The sequence below is a fragment of the Carcharhinus amblyrhynchos genome, chromosome 10 (assembly GCF_965287045.1).
Source record: "Carcharhinus amblyrhynchos chromosome 10, sCarAmb.v2.hapA, whole genome shotgun sequence".
Lineage (NCBI taxonomy): Eukaryota > Metazoa > Chordata > Chondrichthyes > Carcharhiniformes > Carcharhinidae > Carcharhinus > Carcharhinus amblyrhynchos.
Window position 1 is genome coordinate 83,673,539 of NC_137333.1, and position 24,637 is coordinate 83,698,175.

Consider the following 24,637-nt stretch of genomic DNA (forward strand, 5'->3'; position numbering starts at 1 on the left):
TCATTGAAGGCAAGTAACCCCCACTCCTCAGCAGCATTAGAGTTCTCCCAATGAGTCCCACTTTGAGCTTCTCCTTCATGAGCCCCTTCATGCTCCCTTCTTCAAGACTGTTTTCATGCCCACTCCCGTTTCATGACCCTCTCAGGCCCCATTACCCCCCATGCCCTACTCCCCACTCAGGCCGCACTGCATCCTGGCAGAATCCATCTGGCTGTGCCAACCAGGCAGTGCCCACCTGGCACCTGGCAGTGTCCATCTGGCAGTGCTCACCTGAGCAGATGGGCACTGCCCAAACATGCCCCCCCACTACCCAGGGGTTTCAATGTCCTCTGATTCCTCCCTCCCCGCTCCATGGCCATCATGTCTGGTCACCATTTGTGGAGATCAGTGGTGATTCTCGCCAGGTCACCAATGCATCTGAGGGTCAGAAAATCCCGGGAGCAGGGGGAATCTGGCTTGAAACTGACTAAGTGTATCTAAATTTATTTAAATGCGCGGTGGCTAGGAGAATCACAATGGGGTTCTGTCCCAGTGTTAAACATACCAGACACTGAACCCATGATTTTCTGACCCTGCGTAACCCCAACGTGATCTGCGCCGAGCGTGACGGGGCTGGAACTTCATGGTCAAAGTGCTCAGGCCTAATTTTCACAGTCCCATATACTGGATTCAGGCAATGTTGGGAAATTAAATGCCTGTTGAAATAAGAAAAAAACTGGGACTAGATGGGAATGCTTTTTATTGTTGGTAATGTATAGGACAATAAAATCCCTCCAGGGCTGATGAAAGGGATTGTTTGTAATGAATGAGGTGTGCTGAATTGAGTGAGAGAAAGTGATTCAGGATGTCCAATAAATGCAGGAAATCCTATCCCCAAATGGAACTTTCTTAACATTCTACTAGTGAATGTCAGCAAAATGGAGGTGACGATAATAAATTGATAGCTTTCTCCTGGGAATGTCTGTGTTCTTGCCTATTACTAATAACGTTGCATTTAATAAATAGCCTTGCCACTACCCGAGACATTGGGACTACACAGGAGATGAAGAACCGACTCTACTGTAAACAAAGCTTGTAGCACAGAGACAAAGACAGAAAAGATCTTAATTGTACCTTAGTTAAATATACAAACTACATCTGATAAATGTACAGGCCATGGCAACATTACAGAATAAGATTAGGAGCTGGGTGCTCTTGAGAGTAAGAAACAATGCAGTCTCACAATGGTCCTAAGGATGGGAGTTTATTCGAATCATAAAATCCCTACAGTACAGAAGGTGGCTATTCAGCCCATCGAGCCTGCACTGACCACAATCCTACCCAGGCCCTATTTCTGTAAACCTTCATATTTACCCTGCTAATCCCCCTGACACCAGGGTCAATTTAGCATGGCAAATCAACCTAAACTCACACATCTTTGGACTGTGGGCGGAAACCGGAGCACCCAGAGGAAACCCATGCAGTTACGGGAAGAATGTGCAAACTTGACATAGTGACCTGAGGCCGGAATTAAAACTGGGTCCCTAGCGCTGTGAGGTAGCAGTGCTAATCAATGTGCCACCCGTGCCGCCCCAGGACTATTATTGTTCAGGGCTGTACTGGTATTGTTCTGTGTGGACACTAAAGAGGATTCTCAGAGGCAGTCGGAGTTCCCAAAAACAAAATCAATCCAGAAAATGCTGGAAACTCTCAGAGATCAGGCAGCTTCTGTGGAGAAGGGGAAGAAAGTCAATTCAGCAGTGTGGCAATCCAGCCACTGGGACTGGAATCGGGTGGCACGGACATTTGCACGCGGGGTGGCCTGGGAAGAACGGTTCTCTGGTGCCAGCTAATTACAGTAAGAAGTCTGACAACACCAGGTTTTAGTCCAACTGATTTATTTAATAGTTAAATCAAACAAATCAGTTGGACTTAAACCTGGTGTTGTCAGGCTTCTTACTATGTTTACCCCAGTCCAACGCCGGCATCTCCACATCATGCCAGCTAATTAAGCAAGCAGAGGTCACGTGCCTGCGAGCACTGGCATCAATTGCTGCCAAGTGCTGTCAGCACTCTTTGGAAACCTTGCAGCTGGAAAGAAGCCTGAGAAGAATGGGGGTGGAGAGGAGGCAGGGATACTCCGATGGCAGTCGGTGTGCGCTCAGACAGGTACAAGTTTCCCTTGAAAGGGAGGAGGGGTGGATGCCTGAGACCTCTTATAGCTCCTTTCCAGTCACTCCTCACCTGGATACCTTTCCTCAGCCCCTCTGTGGGAATCTCCAAAACATTGAAAATGAATGTTACATTGTTCATTTCCTGCGGTGGCAAGTCCAAGTTCTCCTGGCATTTCTTGGTGGGCTGTTTGAATTTCAGCAGCACCCCGGCTCCTGCAAAGGCTTTAATAGACTGGGGAGAGCACAACGTGAGACATCCCCCATATCTGACTGGAATTGGGTAAATGATGCAGTGATGAGGGTCAGAGATCCCACACATCTCTTCAGTGAAATAAAAGAGGTGTAGATATTTAATGACCTTCAGCATTGGGTATCCATCATATGGTCCTCAACTTGTCTCCCATCTCAGCCCTGTGACAGCCTCCCTGGAGAGGCACACTGTGGCTCTTTTCTGTAACCAGTTGAACTGCCCACCCTCTCTGGTGAGTAACATCTTCTCCATGTGGGAGGCTGCTTGTATGCTTGTTTCAGCCTATCCCCTCCACTCTGTACCTGAGGATAATGCTTTCCCTCTGGTTGCTGCTGCTCTGCTACCCATTCCTCCTTTTCACTGCTCCTTGTCACATGGTGGAGCTAAACCATGAATAAACAAGACCTGTAGATTCACTCAGGGCCTTCTTCCACATCACCTTGCACCCATCAGTCTCAGTGTTGACGTGCCACCCTGGTGGTATATCTCCCTCTACACCTAATGATCTGGACCTTTGCCCTTTCTTTCCTAGTACCCAATGTCAACGCCTTTCAATGCTTCCTGCCTGCCAGTGTTCATGACAGCTGCTGGTTTCAGCTAGAAATGAGCTCCCACTTGCTCACCACCTCATTATCCCTGGCGAGGCTCTGAAACTTTGTGGTTGACCCGAAGACCTGGAAACATGATAGGTCCATCAAATCAGCTGGACAAAGTGGAGACTTTTCCATGGGGAATCAGAGAGCCAATGTCACACAAATTCTGAGCTGAAGTGAAGAAGTGGGAATTGAGAGAGGAAAAGACACAGAGAGAGAGAGAGAGTCTGGTGTTGGCAACAATTGGAGGTGAAACATCAGGAGAGGTCAGGACTGGTTTAAGAAAGACTGAATGGGCAGAAAGCACCAGAAACTAGATGGAGGGAGGAATGGAGTGTGCAGAACCCGGTGAATGGAGACAGAGAGAGATCCCTACTGTTCCTTATGGTTCAGGGTGACTTAGAATCATAAAATCATAAAATCCCTACATTACAGAATGAGCCAAATCGAGTCTGCACCGACAATAATTCCCCCCAGACCTTATCCTTCTATCTCCACATACTATCCCGACACTAAGGGGAAATCCCACCCAGATCTGTTTCCTGTAACCCCAAATATTTACCCCGCTAATCCCCCGTCCTACACATCTTGGGACACTAAGGGGCAAATTAGCATGGCCGATCCATATAACCTGCACATTATTGGACTGTGGGAGGAAACTGGAGCACCCGGAAGAAACCCACGCAGACACAGGCAGAATGTGTAAACTCCATACAGACAGTCACCTGTGGCCGGCATTGAACCCGGGTCCCTGGCACTGTGAGGCAGCAGTGCTAACCACTTGGCCACCATGCCACCAGGAATTACCCTCCTGTGGTCCTCCTGTCATGCCAGTTGCTTTTTGCAATTTGCGCATCTGGCATGACGATGTCAGGCTGCCATCCCAATGTCTTCCCACTTGACATTCTACCCGTTCCGTTTCTCCAAAGGGCTGGATTAATTCAGCCCAATAACCTTTCATCAGATGGCAGAAGTCCTGAAAGCTGCCCTGTGGGAATTGTCTGGAAAGCTTCAGCTTCTGGTGGGCAATGCCTCTGCTCTCCAAGACTTTCCGAAAAAGTCTGAATTAGAGCCAAATATTTCAGACCGTTCCAAAGTACTTGCCCAGATTTTTCTCAAGAAATGTTAGAAAGCTCCTAGGTCAGAGATTTTCTGCCGTTCAAGCTGGTGAGATCTTCCGGTCCTGCTGATGGTGCACTCCCGCTGTGTGTTTCATGGTGGTGAGGGGTATATTCAACGGGAAACCCCATTGACATCATGGGATCAGAAGATCCAATGGTGGACTACCTCTGCCACCACGAAACATGAGGTGAATTGCATGGAAAATCCCGCTACTGTATAACTCCTGGGTAACTGTACAACTGACCCCTCCACCCCAAACATTCACACTGACCCCCTCCAGGGTTGAGTGTAGGGCCAGGGAAATGGCGTCTGCTGTGAACCTATTGCGGCGATAGGTGAACTGTAATGGATCCAGACAATCCAGGATGCCGGAATTGATTCGTGCCATGATTAAACTTTCAAAGCACTTCTTAATGATGGATGTCAGAGCCCCACCAGATGATATTCATTAAGGCACGCTGCCTGACTTTTCTTTAGTACAGGAATGATTATTGTCTTCTTGAAGTAGATAAGGACTACCACCCTATCCACCTTATCCCATCTCATACCCATTTCCCTCATCCACCTTAGCACATGTGCCTCACCTCTCTACTCACACAATTATATTGCCCATTCACTCACTTATCCATGAGCCATTCACTAATATTCATTCTGAATATTTAGCCACAATTTATGGAAGTTTGTGCTGTGCAAAGTGAATGTGCCCATTCTCTTCACTGCTGTCTGCAAGTCTTTCTGTGCTGAGGGATTTCTCCTGCATCCTGATTGGAAATCTGACCTTTTTAAACTTTTTCAGGTAAGTGGGCAGTTTTTTGATCTGTTCTGCATCAGACAAAACAGTTCTGATTCTGATTGGAAGATTTGAGCCATTATTATATAAAATTACAGACAATATATAGCACAGAAATAGGTAATTTGGCTTAACCAGTGCATGCTGGTATTTACTTTCCCCCGAGGCTCTTTCCATCTTTCCTCACTCCGGTCTATCCACATATCCTCCTATTCTTTTCCCCCTCATGTTATCGAGCTTCCTATTAAACAAATTGCTGGCGATTGTCTCAGTTAGCACATTTCACAATCTTACCACTTTTTGATATTTCACCTGAATTCACTATTGTGTTTACTGGTAAATATTATGACCCCTAGTTTTGGACACCCTCACAAGTAGAAACACTTTCTCCACATCTGTCCAATCAAATGTATTCATAATTTAAATATGAAGGCCCTCAGTGACCAGCCTGTACATCTCTGCTGATGAATGTAACCTCACAATTATGGCATTATACTTGCAAAAGTACAAAAATAATCGAAGGACAAAACTACATGTTCCGTATCTGAATGCACATAGCATTTGAAACAAAATGCTACAAGCGGCCTAGTGGCACAGTGGTTCACACTGCTGCCTCACAACGCCAGGATCCGGATTCGATCCCTGGCTTGACTGTGTGGAGTCTGTGCATTGTCCTGTGTTTGTGTGGGTTTCCTCCAGGTGCTCCGGTTTCCTCCCACAGTCCGAAAGACTTGCTGGTTAGGTGTATTGGCCATGCTAAATTCTCCTTCAGTGTACCTGAACAGGCGCCGGAGTGTGGCGACTAGGGGATTTTCACAGTAACATCATTGCAGTGTTAACGTAAGCCTACTTGTAACACCAATAAATAAACTTTAAAGTTAAAACAGATGAGCTGAGAGCACAAACAAAAATAAACATGTACAATCTGATAGCCATTACAGAACCATGGCTGCAGGATGACATAGATTGGGAACTAAATATTGAAAGGTTCGTGACCTTGTGGAAGGATAGGAAGTGAGGAAAAGATGGAGGGGTGTCTTTGCTAATTAATGACAGTATTAATGCATTATAGAAGGAAGCCCTTAGTTGAGGAAACCAGTGAGTAGAAGTAGTATGGACACAGATAAGAAATGATAAAGGCAAGAAATCACTTGCAGGAGTGGCGTACAGACCCCTTAATCACAATTACACAGTAGGTCAGAATATCAAGGAGTATAATGGGAGCTTGTCAGAAAGATAGTGATCATCATGGGAGTTTTAACTTACATATAGACTGAAAAAATCAGATGGATAAGGGTGACATAGATGACCGGGGACGATTCTCCCCAAAAAATCTAAGTGCCAAACAGGTGGGAATACGAGAGATTTTCCTGTCCAGTTTTTTGGCAAGCTTACTTCAATGAATCTCTGGGATCCGTGCGTCACAGAGTCCCTAATGTGATTTACTCCAGCAGGGGGACGGAGCCTGAACCTGCCGAAGAGGCTGGAATTAGCATGTTGAGTGGGCCAGTATGCATGCATCGTCTCGTCAATGGAGAGATCAGCTTATACGCACTGGCACTCACGTCACAGCCTCCTGATTTCTGGTGTCCTGATTACTTCCCAAGTCACCTCTCCCCATTGCAAATGTCTCCAATGCACCCCTCCCCCCCCACCCCCCCGCTTATTCTTCACTCAAAGGGTGGTGAATATCTGGAATTCTCTGCCCGTTGAAGTGGTGGAGGCTGCCTCGCTAAATATTTTTAAGAAGCGGGTTGATGGGTTTTTGATAAGAGAGGGGATTAAGGGTTATGGGGAGAGGGCGGGAAAGTGGAACTGAGCCACGACAGATCAGCCATGATCTTATTGAATGGCGGGGCAGGCTCGAAGGGCTAGATGGCCTACTCCTGCTCCTATTTCTTATGTTCTTATGTTCTTATTCGTTGACCTCTATGACAACTCCCTCGATCACTTGTTTCCCCAACCACTATTCCCCCATCCCAGGCCAACCTGATCGCCTGCTTCCAATAACCAGCCCCAATCCCACTGCCCCGCCCCCCACCACTCCTAGAGACAGCCCTGACACGCCTCCAAGGCCAGCCCAATTGCCTCCTCCCTCCCAACCCCAACAATCCCTAGTGTAGTGTGCATAGCGAGTCCACCCACTCCCACCACCAAAATTGGGCCCCAGTAGGACCCGCCTTACCAGTAGGCCCCGTGACTCCAGTAGGCTCCCCTCAGGCCCTACCCCCTTTGCACTGCCCCGTGCCCAGTGGGTAATGCCAGGATGCCTGGTGGGCACCGCTAGGATGCCATGCTGGCACTGCCAGCGTGCCAAGTTGGCTGTGCCAAGTTGGTACAGGGGCACCTCTGCTTCCTCTGACCTTCTGACAGTAGCCTCTATCCCCATCAGTGGGGTGATCACGCCTGGTTCCTGTTGATGGGGGCCAGTTTTAGTCCCCATTGGTAGGAAGCTGTCCTGGCAGGGTGGGAGAAATTTGCAAGCCGGGGTATACACCATCCCTAGCAGCTAATAATGTGGAAATTGAATTTCCGTATTGTAATCAGTCTTGCGCTGATTTCTGGCATGAGGCTGTTTACATAAAAAAATGGCCTGGGAGACTGGGCTGGGCGCTGGTTGTGATTCTTGCGTCATCTTGTCAGTGGAGAGATCAGCACAAGCGCACTGGCACCCACATCACAGCCTCCGGCCCAAGGGGCTCACAGAATGTTGTATTTCTTAGAACAGCACATTCTGGAGAGTGCAAGCTGTATGACACTGTGCACTGAGGTAAGATTAACTGATCACCTCATAATGAAGGCACCCCTGGGTAGTGGAGATCATAATATGGTTACATTTCACACTCAGTTTGAGGGAGAGAGCTTAATAAGGACAATTATATGGGAATGAAAGCAAAACTAGCTAGGTGAACTGGCAAATGAGATTAAGGGATATTTCAGTAGAGACACAGTGGCAGACATTTAAAGGGATATTTCAGAATAATCTGAATAGAAACATTCCAACAAAAAAGAAACATGCCATAGGGGGGACCCACATTCCATGGTTAACTAAAAATATTAAAGACAGTATCAAACTTAAAAAAAGGTGTTGGGGAATGGGCTAACTAACAGGAAACAGGGCACCCATAAGGGATTTTCTGGTTGGTGAGGTGTAACAAGCAGTGTGCCACTTGGTCCACCTTTTTACAATTTATATAAATGATTTGAATGAAGAGACCAATGGTATAGATTCTAAAATTGCTGATTATATAAAGGTAAGTAGGAAAGGGAATAGTAAGGAGAACATAAGGAGGCTACAAAGAGATATAGATGGGGTTAAGTGAGTGAGCAAAATTCTGTGATAATGTGAGAAAATACGAAGTTGTCCATTTTGGCATGAAGAATAAAAGAGGAGCCCATTGTCTAAATGGTGACAGATTGCCGAGCTCTAAGGTGCAAAGGAACCTGGGTGTCCAAATGCATGAATCACAAAAGGCTAGTAATCAGGCACAGCAAGCAATTAGGGAAGCTAATGAAATGTTATGTTTATTGTGAGAGGAATTGAATATAAAACTACCAAGTTATGCTTCAGTTATACAAAACACAAGTGAGACCTCATTTGAAGTGCTGTGTACAGTATTGATTTTCTTATTTAAGGAAGGATTTAAATGCATTGGAAGAAGTAGAGAGAAGGTTTAGTTGATTCACACCAGGAACGGGTGGGTTGTCATTTGAGGAAAGATTGGACAGGCTAGGATTGTATCCACTGGAGCTTAGAAGACTAAGTGGCGGCTTGATTGAAGCATATAAGATCCTGAGGGATCGTGACAGGGAAGGTGTAGAGAGGATGTTTCCTCTTGTCGAAGAATCTAGAACTAGGGGTCACTTTGTGGGAGGAGGGGGGTACATGCCACAGATTGGGGGGTGGTCCCAATGTACATGAGGGAGACGATGCAAAATCTCCCAGTGCATTGTGAGATTGAGGCGGCCTCTTACAATGGTAGCCAATCGCCTTGGTTCACTGGCATGTTTAGGTCTCCTTCCTCCCAGGACTGGCGTGTAACTCACCACTCTGCCAAATAGTGGGATGATTGGGGTCTGGTCCACACCAAACAGACCAGCGCAAAAAGCTCCAATTTCTTCGCTGTTATGACATAATCATGTTTTGGGAAAATTGTAGCTGAGATCTCCTCATTTTTCTTATCAAGATGCATCACCTTACACAACTAACCTCTGTTAGAATTAATTTGCCAATCATAAGTTAATTCCACAAGATTCTCAATGTCATGCAATTTGTTGTCACCAGTGTGAACTGTCCCTTTCAATTTGGTGTTGTCCATAAATTCAGAAATTGTTTTGATTCCAGTGTCATAGAGTCATAGAGGTTTACAGCATGGAAACAGACCCTTCGGCTCAGCTTGTCCATGCTGCCTTTTTCTTTTTAAACCCCGAAGCTAGTGGCATTTGCCTGCATTTGGTCCGTATCCTTCTATAGCCATCTTACCCATGTAACTGTCTAAATGCTTTTTAAAAGACAAAATTGTACCCGCCTCTACTGCTACCTCTGGCAGTTTGTTCCAGACACTCAACACCCTCTGTGTGAAAAAATTGCCCCTCTGGGCCCTTTTGTATCCCTCCCCTCTCACTTTAAACCTATGCCCTCTAGTTTTTGACTCCCCTACCTTTGGGAAAAGATATTGACTATCTATCTTGTCTATGCCCCTCATTATTTTATAGACCTCTATAAGATCACCCCTCAGCCTTCTACACTCCAGGGGAAAAAATTCCCAGCCTATCCAGCCTCTTCTTTTAACTCAAACCATTAAGTCCCAGTGGCATCGTAGTAAATATTTTTTACACTCTTTCTTGTTTAATAATATCCTTTCTATAATAGAGTGACCAGAACTGAACACAGTATTCCAAGTGTGGCCTTACCAATGTCTTGTACAACTTCAAAAAGATGTCCAAACTCCTGTATTCAATGTTCTAACCAATGAAACCAAGTAATGCCTTCTTCACCACTCTGTCCACCTGTGACTTCACTTTCAAGGAGCTATGAACATGCACCCCTAAATCTCTTTGTTCTGGAACTCTCCCCAACGTCCTACCATTAACTGAGTAAATCCTGCCCTTGTTCAGTCTACCAAAATGCATCATCTTGCATTTACCTAAATTAAACTCCATCTGCCATTCGTCAGTCTACTGGCCCCGTTTAATCAACATCCTGTTGCAATCTGAGATATCCTCCTTCACTGACTATTATGCCACCAATCTTGGTGTCATCAGTAAACTTACTAATTATGCCTGCCATAATCTCATCCAAATCATTCATATAAATGACAAATAACAGTGTACCCAGCGTTGATCCCTGAGGCACACCACTGGTCACAGGGCTCCAGTTTGAAAAACAGCTCTCTACATCTGGCTTCTGTCATCAAGCCAATTTTATATCCATTTTGTTACCTTACCCGGGATCCTGTGAGATTTAATCTTATGCAACGACCTACCATGTGATGCCTTGTCAAAGGCCTTGCTAAAGTCCATGTAGACAACATCAACTGTGCTGCCCCCATCTACCTTCTTGGTTACCCTTCAAAAACTCAGTCAAATTTGTGAGCATGATTTTCCACTCACAAAACCATGCTGACTGTCCCTAATCAGTCCTTGTGTCTCTGAATGCCTGTAGATTCTGTCTCTCAAAATATCTTCCAACAACTTACCCACCACAGATGTGAGGCTCATTGGCCTGTAGTTCCCAGGCTTTTCCTTGCAGCCCTTTTCCAAAAAAGGCACAATATTTACCCTCCTCCAATCTTCAGGCACCTCACCTGTGACTATTCAAATATTTCTGCTAGGGTACCTGTAATTTCCTCCCTCGCCTCCCACAATGTCCTGGGATACACTTCATTAGGTGCTGGGGATTTATCTACCTTGATGTGCTTTAAGACTTCCAGCACCTCCTTCTCTGTGATATGTACACTTCTCAAGACATCACTATTTATTTCCCTAAGTTCCCTAACATTGCTTTTCTCAATAGGAAGTACTGATGAGAAATATTCATTTAGGATGTCATCTCTTGTGGACCTGTACATCTATGACTTTCTTGATCCTTAAGAGGCCCTACTCCCTCCCTAGTTACTCTTTTGGCCTTTAAGCTCTTTGGATTCTCCTTTGCCTTATCTGCCAAAGGAATCTCATGTCCCCTTTTTGTCCTCCCAATTTCTCTCTTAACTCTACTCCTACACCCCCTACACTCTACAAGGGATTCACTTGATCTCAGCTGCTGATGTATGATATGTGCCTCCTTCTTCTTCTTGACCAGGGCCTCAATATTCCGAGTCATCCAGGGTTCCCTACTTCTACCAGCCTTGCCCTTCACTCTAAGAAATGTGCTTACCCTGAACCCTGGTTCTTTTGAAAGCCTCCCACTTACCAGACGTCCTTTTGCCTTCCCATTGACTCCCCCAATTAACTTTTGAAAATCCTTACCTGATACCATCAAAATTGGCCTTGCCCCACTTTAGAATATTAACTTTTGGGCCAGACCTACCATTCTCCATAGCTATCTTAAAACTAATAGAATTGTGGTCACTGGTCCCAAAGTGATCCCTCACTAACATTTCTTTCACCTGCCCTTCCTTATTTCCCAAGAGGAGGTCAAGCTTTGCCCCCTCTCTAGTCGGGCCATCCACATGCTGAATGAGAAATTCCTCCTGAATGCACTCAACAAATTTCTCTCCATCCAACCCTCTAATACTATGGCTGTCCCAATCAATGTTGGGAAAGTTAAAATCCCCTACAATGACCACCCTATTTTTCTTGGAGCTATCTGTAATCTCCTTGCACATTTGCTCCTCAATTTCCTGCTGACTATTTGGGAGCCTATAGCACAACCCAATCAAAGTGATTTTCCCCTTCTTATTTCTCAGTTTAACCCATACAGGCTCAGTGGGCGAACCCTCGGATATATCCCCTCTCAGTACTGCGTGATGTTTTCCCTAATCAAAACTGCAAGTCCGCCTCTCTCTTACCTCCTGTACTATCTTTCCAACAGCATCTGGAAACATTGAGCTGCCAGTCATGTCCCTCCGTTACCCATGTTTCAGTAATTGCTATAACATCCGAGTCCCGTGTACCCATCCACGCCCTGAGTTCATCTGCCTTGCCCATCAGGCCTCTTGCATTGAAATAAATGTAATTTAATCTGGACTTCCCTTGCTCTCTGTCTTGCTTTTGCCTGATCTAACTGGTATTAGGATTGTTGACACTGTCTTTACTACTTAATGTGCTCTCTTTAACTGCAGCACTGTCGTCAATCTTCTCTTCTGTCTCTCTATTGCTTTGTGTCCCACCTTGCCTGCCAAACTAGTTTAAACTAGTTTAATGTAAATTGTGAATAACAGCATATTACAACCTGTTTCTTGTCCCAGTGTCAGCTTCTTAGTTTCCTCATGTTCTTTTATCTGGATCTACAAATCTCTCACTGCAAATTACAGAATATTTTTTCACAACTGAGACATTAGGGCCACCTCATGGCCATTAGGCTCCCTGAATCTTAACTAATGGAACAGCTTAAAATGGTTTTACTCAGCAATGGATAGCGTTATATTAACCATTACTGAAATGCATCATGATTTATGAAACATGTCCGACATTCGGCATATGTTCAAAAGTATATTAATTCCTGAGTGCACTATAGTTAACCTCTTTGGCTCAGGATTTCCCACTCTGCACCAATGCATGTATAAATGATGAAGAGAATATAATAAATTACGACAGCACATTCTTGGCAATGTCATTAAATAACAGCAAATAAAGAATACAAGTTGTATTGCAAAGAAGTCCCATTTATGCATTGACTAAGCTTTTTTACCTCATTTGGGTTGCTTAAGGAAGTAGATATGAGATGAAATTAAAGCCCAGCTGTTCAGTTTTATTCAAGCTTGCCATGAAAAGTAACAGACAATATCTCAGGAGATGGCTTCAGGATAGCAAGGGCCTTTGTACAAGTGTGTGCACAAAGCAAACTCAGATCCATTAGTTGGTGCAGACATTGTATTTAGTGCTGGCTTCTATGTTGGACATTTTGCTACATGGAAAATGCTATGCCCAGAATATACCGATCGATAATATATAATGGCTGGAATAAATGAACACCCAACAACAGAGAGAACAGGAATTTTGGAAATATCAATAGAGAAGGACACAAATAATTTTTATGCCCTGGTAATTCTGGGAGAGATTTTTTTGTTTTTAAAGTTTATTTATTTGTGTCACAAGTAGGCTTACATTAACACTGCAATGAAGTTACTGTGAAAATCCCCTAGTCTCCACACTCCGGCACCTGTTCGGGTACACTGAGGGAGAATTTAGCATGGCCAATGCTCCTAACCAGCACATCTTTCAGGCTTTGGGACGAAACCAGAGCACCTGGAGGAAACCTACACAGACACAAGGAGAACATGCAGAATCTGCACAGTGACCGAAGCCAGGAAACGAACCTGAGTCCCTGGTGCTGTGAGGCAGCAGTGCTAACCACTGTGTCACCATGCTGCACTTTGCTGCCTAGCTTAGAAAGCTGGTGGAGGATGCTGTTGACCCTTCTTAACCTGCATGTTTCCACGGAAGCCTATGTAACTGTGACTGTGGTGAACAACCCCTCTTCCTTTGCCTTCTGTGGCCTTTTATGTGGTTGACTACACCATCCACCTGAAGAACGTCTCCATTGTTGCCCAGCTTGGTGAGACTGCCCATGCCTTGCTTCTATTCCTATCTGTCCATTTATATCCAGAGAATCTCTTACAATGTCTTGCTTCCTGGCTCTCACGCTGGAATAGAGGGTTTGGCCTTAGCCCCCTCCTTCTCTTCTGCATACTCCTGGTGAGTAATGCCTTCCAATCAAATGTGATCCATTTGAATCAAATCAAATTTGAGCGTGATGGTGACACAGAGATAATGCCACTTTACTACTTATCCAGAGCCCTGGGCAGATGCTGTATGATGTGGGTATGCCGGCGTTGGACTGGCGTAAACACAGTAAAAAGTCTGACAACACCAGGTTTTAGTCCAACCTATTTATTTGATAATATTCTCACAAGCTTTCGAGGGGACAGCCTCTTCGTCAGGTGAATGGAGAGTTCTGGCCTCAGACTTGTGCTTTATATGCTCTGTCTGAGGCCAGAACTCTCCATTCACCTGACGAAGAGGCTGTCCCCTCGAAAGCTTGTGAGAATATTATCAAATAAATAGGTTGGACTAAAACCTGGTGTTGTCAGACTTTTTACAGATGCTGTATGGCATGGGTTCAAATCCCAACACAGCAACTAAAGTAGTAAGTTTGTAATGTACAGCTAATGGAGACTGATTTTACCATTGCGTGTACCCACTTTCGGGCACGAGAACGTGTTAAAGTTGGGTATGAGAACATTAATGTAATCTGTGCCTGCATTCGCACAGATGCCCACTTTACCGAGGCTTGCGAATGGCCACGATCCAATTCAAGCCCAAAATAGCGATTTAAATGCATTTGCATGCATTTAAATTGAATTAATGAACTGCCCACCCAATTTTATCAGCATTTCCCCTTTACCATCGCATTCGTGCATCCAGATTCACTGCGAAACAGACATGCTCGGCAAAGGTCTGTTTTGGGCGCTCCAGCTTCTAACGGCTCAGAGCTTCTAACGGCTCTCTGACTCAGGTCAGTGTGGGGGAGGGGGGAGAGGTGAGCCAGATCATTCTGGGGTGTTGGGGGGGTTGAGGAGGCGGGTTAAATGTATCTCTGGTGGGGATAGGGGGTGGGAGGACAGACTGCTGACTGGCAGGAGGTAGGGGGGACCCAGAGGGAGGCCATATTGTTGTCTGGTGAGGGGAGGGTGGAGGGGAGCGGAGGTGGTCCCAAACATTCTCTGGTGGGGGAGAGGGCAGAGGGAGGCCAGATCATTTTCTGGTGGGGGTGGAGGCGGGTCAGATGTACCTCTGGTGGATGGGGGTGAGGGATGAGGGAGGCCCGATCATTGTCTGGGGGGGTGGGGTGGGGGAGCCCCGAACTTTCTCTGGGGTGGGGGTGGTGGCGGGGGGGAGGCCCAATCATTCTCTGGAGTGGGGGAAGGCCCGATCATTCTTGGGGAGGGGGGTGGGCCAGATGGATCTTTGGTGGGGGGCAGGGGACCAGATGGATTTTGGGGGGTTGGGGGGGAGGGCTAGATGGATCTCTGGTGGGGGGATCAGGGGCAGGCGGTTTGCAGTCACTCTGCAGGCGATTGGTGGGGGGGAAAGGAGCAGAGGGTAGCAGGGGATGGGTGGATAAGGGGAACAGTTATGTTGTAGGGGTGTGGATGATGTCTGTGGGGACCATTGCTCCCGGGCCACTTTATCCACTTTTTATGGCCCAGGGCCGATGTGACAGCAGCACGGTTTTAAATTTTTTTCTAAGTGCGCATGCGTAGTTCAGAGCTCTGATCATCTTGGACATGTTAAGCCTCGCCCACAGCACGATTGGGACTTGCAATTTCTTTTTCAGGTGAAGTGCATATCAGGGACCTGAGAGTAGATTTCCAAGTCAGATCTGAATTGCACCCAGATTCAGCACTTAAAATGAAAATGGTAAAAATCAGGCCCTATATGTGACTCCAGATCCACAGCAATGGGCTTGACATCTCTGAACTGTTCAATTCCAGGACAATTAGGGATGGGCAACAAATACTGGCCTTGCCTGTGATGGCTGCATCCCATGAAAGCGTAAAGAGAAATAAATAAATATTGGAAAGACAAAATCATTGTCTGCATGCATTCCCCACCACAAGCTCCTTTCTCTAACTAATGCTTCCATCCCTATCCCTGGACAGTGTTCTGGGCTAAATCAAACTCCATCAAGCAGGATGTCCATACTCCTCAAATTCTGGCCACTTGTGCAGTTGCAGTTACCTATGTTCAACAAATGATGGCCACGCCTTCAGCTGCTAAATACTCAAGCACTGGAATTCAATATGTAAACCCAGCCACCTCTCTACTTCTCCGTCCTCTATTACTGACCTGCTTAAAACTAACTCTTTGATCAATTTTCTGTCATCGTTATCTGTCATCCCATCACTGTTTTCCAAATGCTCAGTTATTACATCCTTAATAATTGACTCCAGCATTTTCTCCTCCACTGATGTAAGGCTAACCAGTCAAGTGAACAAAGAAAAGTACAGCACAGGAACAGGCCCCTCGGCCCTCCAAGCCTGCGCTGATCATGATGCCTGACTTAAGTAAAACCGTGTGCACTCACAGAGTCCATATCCTTCCATTTCCATCCTATTCATGTATTTGTCCAGTTGCCCCTTAAATGCTGCAATTGTACCTGCTCCCACCACCTCTCTAGGCAACGCATGCCAGATGATCATCACTCTCTGTGTTAAAAACTTGCCTCGCACATCTCCTCTAAACATTTCCCCAGGCACCTTAAACCTATGTCCCATAGGACTTGACTTTTCTATCCTAGGAAAGAGTATCTGCCTAACCAATAACGCCCTGTTTTCTCTGTCCATCTTTTTTAAAAAAGTGGGTTTACTGTAGCTACCCTCCAATCCATAGGAACTCTTCCAGAGTCTATAGAATGCTGGAAAATGATTACCAATGCATCCATTATTTCTTGGGTCACTTGCTTAAGTACCTATGGTGAGGAAAACAGATTTGAGATCTGTGAACTTTCATTAGATCTTAGAAATCCCTGGTTGTTTTACTCCATATACTAGGTTCAGGTTGTAATGGTGCTATTATTACACAGTGGATATTCCTCTGTACCAGCAGATAAAGAGATAGCATGAAGCAACTCACAAACAAGCAAGAAGGTTAAGAAGTGACCTAATAGAGGCATATTAAGATGATCAGGGGATTAGATAGGGTGGACAGTGAGAGTCTTTTTCCTTGGATGGAGATGGCTAGCACGAAGGGACATAGCTTTAAATTGAGGGGTGATAGATATAGGACAGATGTCAGAGGTAGGTTCTTTACTCAGAGAGTAGTAAGGGCGTGGAATGCCCTGCCTTCAACAGTAGTGGACTCGCCAACATTAAGGGCATTTAAATGGTCATTGGATTAACACATGAATAATATTGGAAAAGTGTAGGTTAGATGGGCTTTGGTTTGGTTTCACACGTTGGTGCAACATTGAGGGCCGAAGGGCCTGTACTGCGCTGTAATGTTCTATGTTCAAGGTGCTCAGCCCATTCATGGGAATGACTGACTTCACTGTATTCCAGAATTTCTATCAGTCCGTAAAGGAACTTTATTGTAAATCAATGAACACGTTCAAAACCAAGGACGGATGTTCTGAAATAGCTTCTTGGAATCATTCATCTACTCAAACATTTACCAATGAGAGGATTTATACAAGATGTATTAATCAATGTGAGCAGGGCTATAGAGCATGTGAGGAATGGCAGATAAGAAAAGGACAACCGTGCCGTATAGGTTCAATTTTGAAATACCATTTTGAAGTTTTTCATCGCTTTTTACGATGCGGTGGAACAATTACTTCCAGCTAAATGCCGGAGTTCATTGTAACTAGATAGCAGAACTCCTTCACACAGTGTCTGCCTCTGCAAAGCGATTTTCTATGATGCATTCCTATGAAGAGAATGCAATGTCATATCAATTTAATTAAAAAATCCATTGCAGCGTTTCTGCCAGACAAACCTAACAGAAAGAGGAGTCTTTCACACAGAATCTATTATATTACTATGCACGCAGTCTGGCTTATCTTTTAATCATTACTTTTCAACTTTATCTATTACACATTAAGTCCTGCCACTGCTGAGTTTTCTGATTCGGTCAATTCCAGCTGGCCTTGCCCATTACACGGGACAAGATTGATTGTGGCCAATAATGGGTACAAAATGCTCAGCGCACCCTTGAACCAGAGAGGGAGGTGGAAGATGCCTCCTATATTGGTCCTTGGGCTTTGCAGGAACACAATTTCCTTTGGCTTTATCCTCGGCACTAATCACAAGATCAACCACTCATTTTATTCAAGTATTTTTTGTCTCTGTGCCACTCTGATTATACCTGGGTAAATCTCCAGTCACTATTCATATGCATAATTTTCAATCTATCCCTGTCTTTAATCGTTTGAGAATATAATTACTGATTTTTTAAAAAAAAACACATCCATCCAAATATCCATCATCCTCTGGCAAAATGTGAAAGATGAAATGAATAATAGACTCCTGACCCATTTCAGCCATAACCTAAATTAAGAAATGAATAATGTTTTTGAACATTTTAAAAGTTGGGAATGATAATAGCCGAGTTCATACGCAATATTTTGCAAATTAATCTTTCACAATTGGGCTTTTAATTGAGATGATCGCTGTTACTAATGCGAGTCTGGGCTGTATGGGTTCCTATTTAAAATGTAGCAGAATGTCATTAAGTTTAACATACTAGCTGGACACAATTGCTGCAGCTCAGAAAACGTGATAATGAAGTTGAAGATTAAAAATATGCTCTATGGAAATTGTTCATTCATCTTCCAACGATAGAAAACTCATCTTTTGATGTGATAGTTATCCAATGTTCAGCCAATTTAACACCTTTTTATAAGACTATTACCATTCATTTAAAAAAGAAACACTTCTATAGATTTATATACATTACATAGATGATGCAAACAGAAAGGGCCCAATCGGTAGGGGAGTCTAAAACTAGACACTGTAGGTTTAAGATGAGAGGAGAGAGACACAAAAGGGTCCAGAGGGGCAATTTTTTCACACAGAGGGTGGTTAGCATCTGGAATAAGCTGCCAGATGTAGTAGTAGAGGCGGGTACAGTTTTGTCTTTTAAAAAGTATTTAGACATGGGTAAAATGGCTATAGAGAGATTGGGCTGATCGCAGGCAATTGGGACTAGCTTAGTGGTTAAAAAAGGGTCGGCATGGACAAGTTGGGCTGAAGGGCCTGTTTCCATGCTGTAAACCTCTATGATTATGACTCAATGGCACAATTCCCTTTGAGTTTACAGGTGAATAAATGTAAATGTTTCCAGCACTGCAGCGGGCCAAGAGAATCGCTACCCCCGCACTGCCACCACCCCCCCCACCCTCCCGCCCCACGCCCCCACCCCACTCCCCACCCCACCATATCTTACTTCAAGGTTATTGGCTACATTTTGATCACATTGATCCATCAAGTTGCTTGTTTCAACTGCTTTTCTCGTGCATTATCTTCATTGCATTGAAGATCATTTCTAAAGGTAAATTATTGGTGTCCATTGTTGATGAAAACTGGAATGTAACTGAATTAACATAAAGAGAACATTGCTTCGATATGCACAATGTTACCTCAGCTAAATCTATCACACATGTTCTATCAATTGATAAAACAATTTAACGTCCTTTACTCTGACACTTATATTGGTCAATTTTAAACTTAATCACTAAAGTTACTCCATTATTAGAAGGGACTTAAATGTTTTCTTCAATGTAAATTTTAACATGGATCAATGGTAAAATGTATCACCCTATGGGGTACTCAGCAAAACAAATTAGGAAGACCCAAAGTTCAATTTTAAACTGTTGTTGCAGCAATTCCTATTTCCTTTGTGATTCCATGTGTTTTGCTGTGTTGGAGTGTGGATAACTTATACTAAAATCTGCATTAAGGCCAACACTGTAATGGGCCCTTATTGCAATCTGCAATGTTTTCTGCTGGGGGATCAAGCCAGTTTTTTGATTGACAGAGAGCCAAACCTCAAATACTTCAATTGCTTCTAACTCAATTTCACAACAAGAGGGCCATTTGAGAACATTGGGCAGAATTCTCCCATTTTGATACCAAGTGCTGTTGTGTGGGTGGGAACATGGAGTGTTTCCTCCTGCAAAGGCTAGTGAGAAAACATACTAAATCTACCAGCCCGACTTCATTACCTTGCACCCAGATATTTTCTGCCGTATTCAGCGGTGGGGCAGGCCTGAATGGTCCCTAACTTTACTGACCCACTATTGTGGGAAGAAGGTGGACCTCCTGAAAATGAAGATAGTTCTCTAGGAATGTTTGAGGCTTGAAGATGGACCTCTCCCTGGACACCTATTCTGGAAGGTGCACCTGCAAATGCTTCCCCGATCCACTGCTGTCCAGAGTCAATGTTGCAGGCAGCTTCCATCCTGAACTCCAGAGGCAGCCCCAGGGTGGGATATTCTGGTCACGCTTGCCTCAAAAAGGGAAAATCCCGCCCAAGGTCAACAGACCTTTGCATAGTCCACCCTGGATCCCTACGATTCAAGTGGCGGGTGAGGTGGGAAAATTCCCCCACCAGGCTTTGTTCAGGTGAGTCCCAACATCTACTCACCATGTTGCTCCAAACATGTCTTTTCCGGCTGGCATTGTGGAGAATCTAGCGCGGGAGAACTCAAGCCTTCATCTGCCTTCCACTAATGGGATGCAAAAGAAGTTCACGCCGGCTTCTGATGGGTTTTCCAAAGCAGCCACCAATGGAAGAATCTGCTGGCAGGGTCTTGGGAGAATCCCATCCATTGTGGAGGAAAAAGAAATTGGAGCAGGTGGGTTGAGTGACTGATATTTTGAAGTAAAGCAGGGAATTCAATCTGTTAAGGAGGATATCACTTCCATGGAAGATGTTTGACAGACTTGTTTATTTGTAATATAACACTAAGGCGTTAGGTGAAGAGAGATTTGGAAATCAAAAAAGAAAAGTTGAAGCAAGAGAACAGTGTGAAAATTTGGGAGAACACAGTGAGATAGGAAAGGACAGAGAGGTAATAGTAAAAGAACAAGGAATTCTTGCTATAATTGTACAGGGAAATTGTGAGAACATGCCTGGAGTTGGGTGTGCACTTATGGTCTCTATATATATGGAAGGGTATACTTGCACCAGAGTCAGTACAGAGAAGGTTAATCAGATTAGTTCCTGAGATGAGAGGCTTGTCCTGTGATGAGAGATTGAATGAACTGAGTCTATATTCTCTGAAATTTAGAAGAATGAGAAGTTATCTCACTGAAGTTTGATAGGGTAGACATCGAGAAGGTGTTACCTCTGGATAGGGAGTCTAGAACATTCGGGCACAGTCTCAGGACAAAGGGCCAATTATTTGAGATTGAAATGTGTAGAGATTCCTTCACTTACAGAATTCTGAATCTTTGGCATTGACTCTTCCCAGGGGCTGTGTGTCTCTAAAATTAAGCATATTTCAGGCTGAGATAGATAAACCTTTGTTCTCTCAGTGAATGAAGGCATATGGAAAGGGAAGTGAAGTTGAGGCAGAAGATCAGGCATGATTGTACTGAATGCTGGAGCTTGCTCAATGGGCTGAATGGTCTATGAGTGCCTCTACTTTTTGTGTTCCTGATTTAATTATGTCAAAAATGGAATTTCTGGAAGATTCGGTCCAAGGCTATTTTTACTACCCTGATACTCAGTATCATTTGAAATTTGCTGGTAGCTTCACTGAGACAGTAATGCGATTCTTCAGACACGTATCTCTCCCTAAATAAGCAAAGTTTGTCATTATTTTTCATGAAGATGTATGTCTTTAAGGACTATCTGGATTGCCTATACAAAATGTCTTGCAGCGGCAGCTGTTTTGTCTTTAGTTACCTCTTCAGCATGACAATTTGTACAAAAACGCCACTTATAGCTACAGTAATATGTCTTTCCAACATCCTCATTTGCTTGACATGAAATCTTCTGGGTATATAAACACATTCACTCACCTCTTCCAACTTTAGCCTCAATATTCAGCTTCTTCGTTACGTCATCTTCTGTACTCTTTGTACTCCAGGTATAATTAGTCTTTGGGAACCAATATTGAACACATCACATGTTTCAGCGTGCAGGATTTTAGTCATTACAATAGCAGCAATTTGTCTTTCACTGAGACCTATCGACTCAGTGACACGATTGTGACAAAATCAAATGAGATGGGGAACAAGGTGCAGACCTGACTGTCTCCTATTTTCATTCAAACCATTCAAACATTTTTCTTCATGCTTCACATTAACCTGTTCCCATACGGCTGCTTTAACATTCCAGTATTCTTTCCAGCCATAGCCCAGAAACCTCTGATTCCATAGGGGATAAGTTAGACAGTCCTGGAAAATATGGGGAGTGCAATGTGTGATGAATCTACATCTGCTTGATGCGATACAAGCAGGATGGTCTGTTTGTTTGCATTTTCTCAATGAATACTTGGTAGTGGCATTTTAAGCTAATCTGTGCTGCTTAAAGCTAATCTGTGCTGCTTAAAGCTAGTCTGGGCTACTAAAAGCGGACGTGCTTTGTGGCTGGAGCAGGCGCTGGCAGGCCAATCTGCCCTCAGAAAGACGGATAAATGGCTAAACATGTGAAAACATGGATTGCAGGTTTTCCAACACTTCATTGGAGGTCTTAGCGGAGGAAATAAAAATGAGGAGAGACGTCCTGTACTTGTATAGAGTCAGGAGTCTCTCCACGCACACATTGAAAGAGCAGTAATAGCTGCAGAAGTCAATGTCAAGATGCAAACCCTGAAAACCAGCATGCAGCGCCACAATGTTCAATGACCTCATCTGAGTGGCCAAGGCCAGTGAATGTCATGTCCTTTCAACTGTAACATTGACCTCAGCCAAATCATTCTCATACTAACCTGTAGCATTCTCCTCAGTCAGAACTCACACCTCTCCTGAGTTAGTTCATCAGTTCCAGCAAGGCCAGAAAAGGACTATCTAAGTTGCTATCTCCCTTCCTCCTCCTTTCCTTCGCCTTCTTCTCTTCGTACTTCTGCTCCCCATCTTCCTAGCCAAGCACTGGTGTAATTAAATATGAAATTGTGCAGCATTCAACAGACCCCCTCAGATTTTGAGGACATTAAGTTAAGGGCATTAGGCTTCAGAATACCAATGCACTCTCTCTTTCTCTCTGTATGGTATGCTTTGTCTTTATAACACACAAGGAACAATACTTTTCACTGTATACCTTTCCATGTGGCAATGATAAATCAATGATTTGTGGGTGTCAGATAGCTGTGGGGCTCAGTTAGCTTAATTGGCTTGTGGTTAGAGTATTGTGCAAAATGATACCAACAGTATGAGCTTAAGGCCCATACCTACTGTGGTAATTGATGGGGAAGTGATCTCCTAGTGGTATAATCTCTAGCTAATCCAAAGAGTCTGCTAATGTTCTGGGGACCCAGGTTCAAATCCCGCCATGGCAGCTGGTGGAATTAAGAAACGACCAGTGACCATGAAACCATTGTCAGTTGTCGCAAACAAATCATCTGGTTCACTAATGTCCTTTAAGGAAAGAAATCTGCCATCCTTACCTGGTCTGGCCTGTATGTGACTCCAGAGCCACATGCGGTTGACTCTCAACTGCCCTGGGGCAACTAGGAATGGGCAATAAATTCTGGCCAGCCAGTGATGCCCATGTCCCATGAATGAATAAAAAAAATCTGTTTTATCACATTTCTCCTGGCCCTCGACTCTCTGAGTGTCAACATGTTGTACGAGTGGATGTGTATTATACATTGGAATCATAAACGCCGTTACCAGCAGATAACCACATCTCCCAGTAGCATTAAATCAGCATCGTACACTAATTGGCATCATGATATGCCAGCTTTGACAGACCTTCATTGCATACATGTTAATGTCTGTGCCAAGGTGATGACTGGCACGCTACATGCCGCTTTAGGACGTCAAGGGCATTCATAGTGCCCAGAAAACAAAGGGCTGCTTTCCCCAATTTCTTACCTCATTGCTTTGCTCTGAGTCATTTACCTGCTTAACGTCTACTAAAAGGGAACCAGTGATCAATTCCAAAGTCCCAGCAGCTTTCAGTCAGCTGGCTTAATGGGCAATGCTCAGCAGCGTGCCCTCAGCCTGACAGAGTTTTACTGCTGGATGAGACATTTGATTTGATCTCCACGCTCCAAGTAAATTCGCCCTGGCAGATAGAGATTGAATCAGACTCGCAGTGGAAAAGCACAAAGGCAAACAATCCTTCAAGCTGCCATTCCGCATCTCAATGAGAGAGCTGCACAAGCACATTGTGAGGGTGGGTGTTCTTTGTTACGTTATATCGAACATGAACTTGTTCATCGATGTTCACACTATTCCATAATTCACCGTAAATGTTAATTAAAAGACCTACGTGTAAACAAATATTTTGCCAGTGGGACTGTCAAATCGCTCTGTGGATTACATTATACAACCGCATGCTGTGTACATTTAACATGGAAACACTGAATAATGTACCTTCATTGCTCGCTAATACAATTTCTTCACTATTATAATCCAGATGTTTAGCCCTCTGTAATGCAGTATTCAATTCTCCCAAAATATTTTCCAATTGGTCCTCCAAGTTTTAAAAGGGTGTTCAAAAGATATTTATATTTCAAATACCAATGACTTAAATATACTTACGTTGCATGCATAATTTTGAAAATATTTGGATAATTAGGAGAGTTTTAAATTTAAAATTTTCACTGGGAAATATCCGCTGTGATGTTGGGTTCAGCAAGATCTCCTTTCAAATGTGAGTACATTTTGCTGGGCTGGGTAACTTTTCTGGCTTTGAGGAAGAAGTTCCAGGTTCAAGTCCCACCCCATTATTTGAAGGATAAGGAAAGTGCATTCATAATACAGCCAGACAAGTTGAGTATCGACCTGCAAATTTGTCCATTCACGCCAATAGCAGGTGATAAGAGCAGGAGAGTGTTTTGTAAGAATCTCGACCATCAGTAACCACAGGTCCAAACTACAACTGGGTGGCA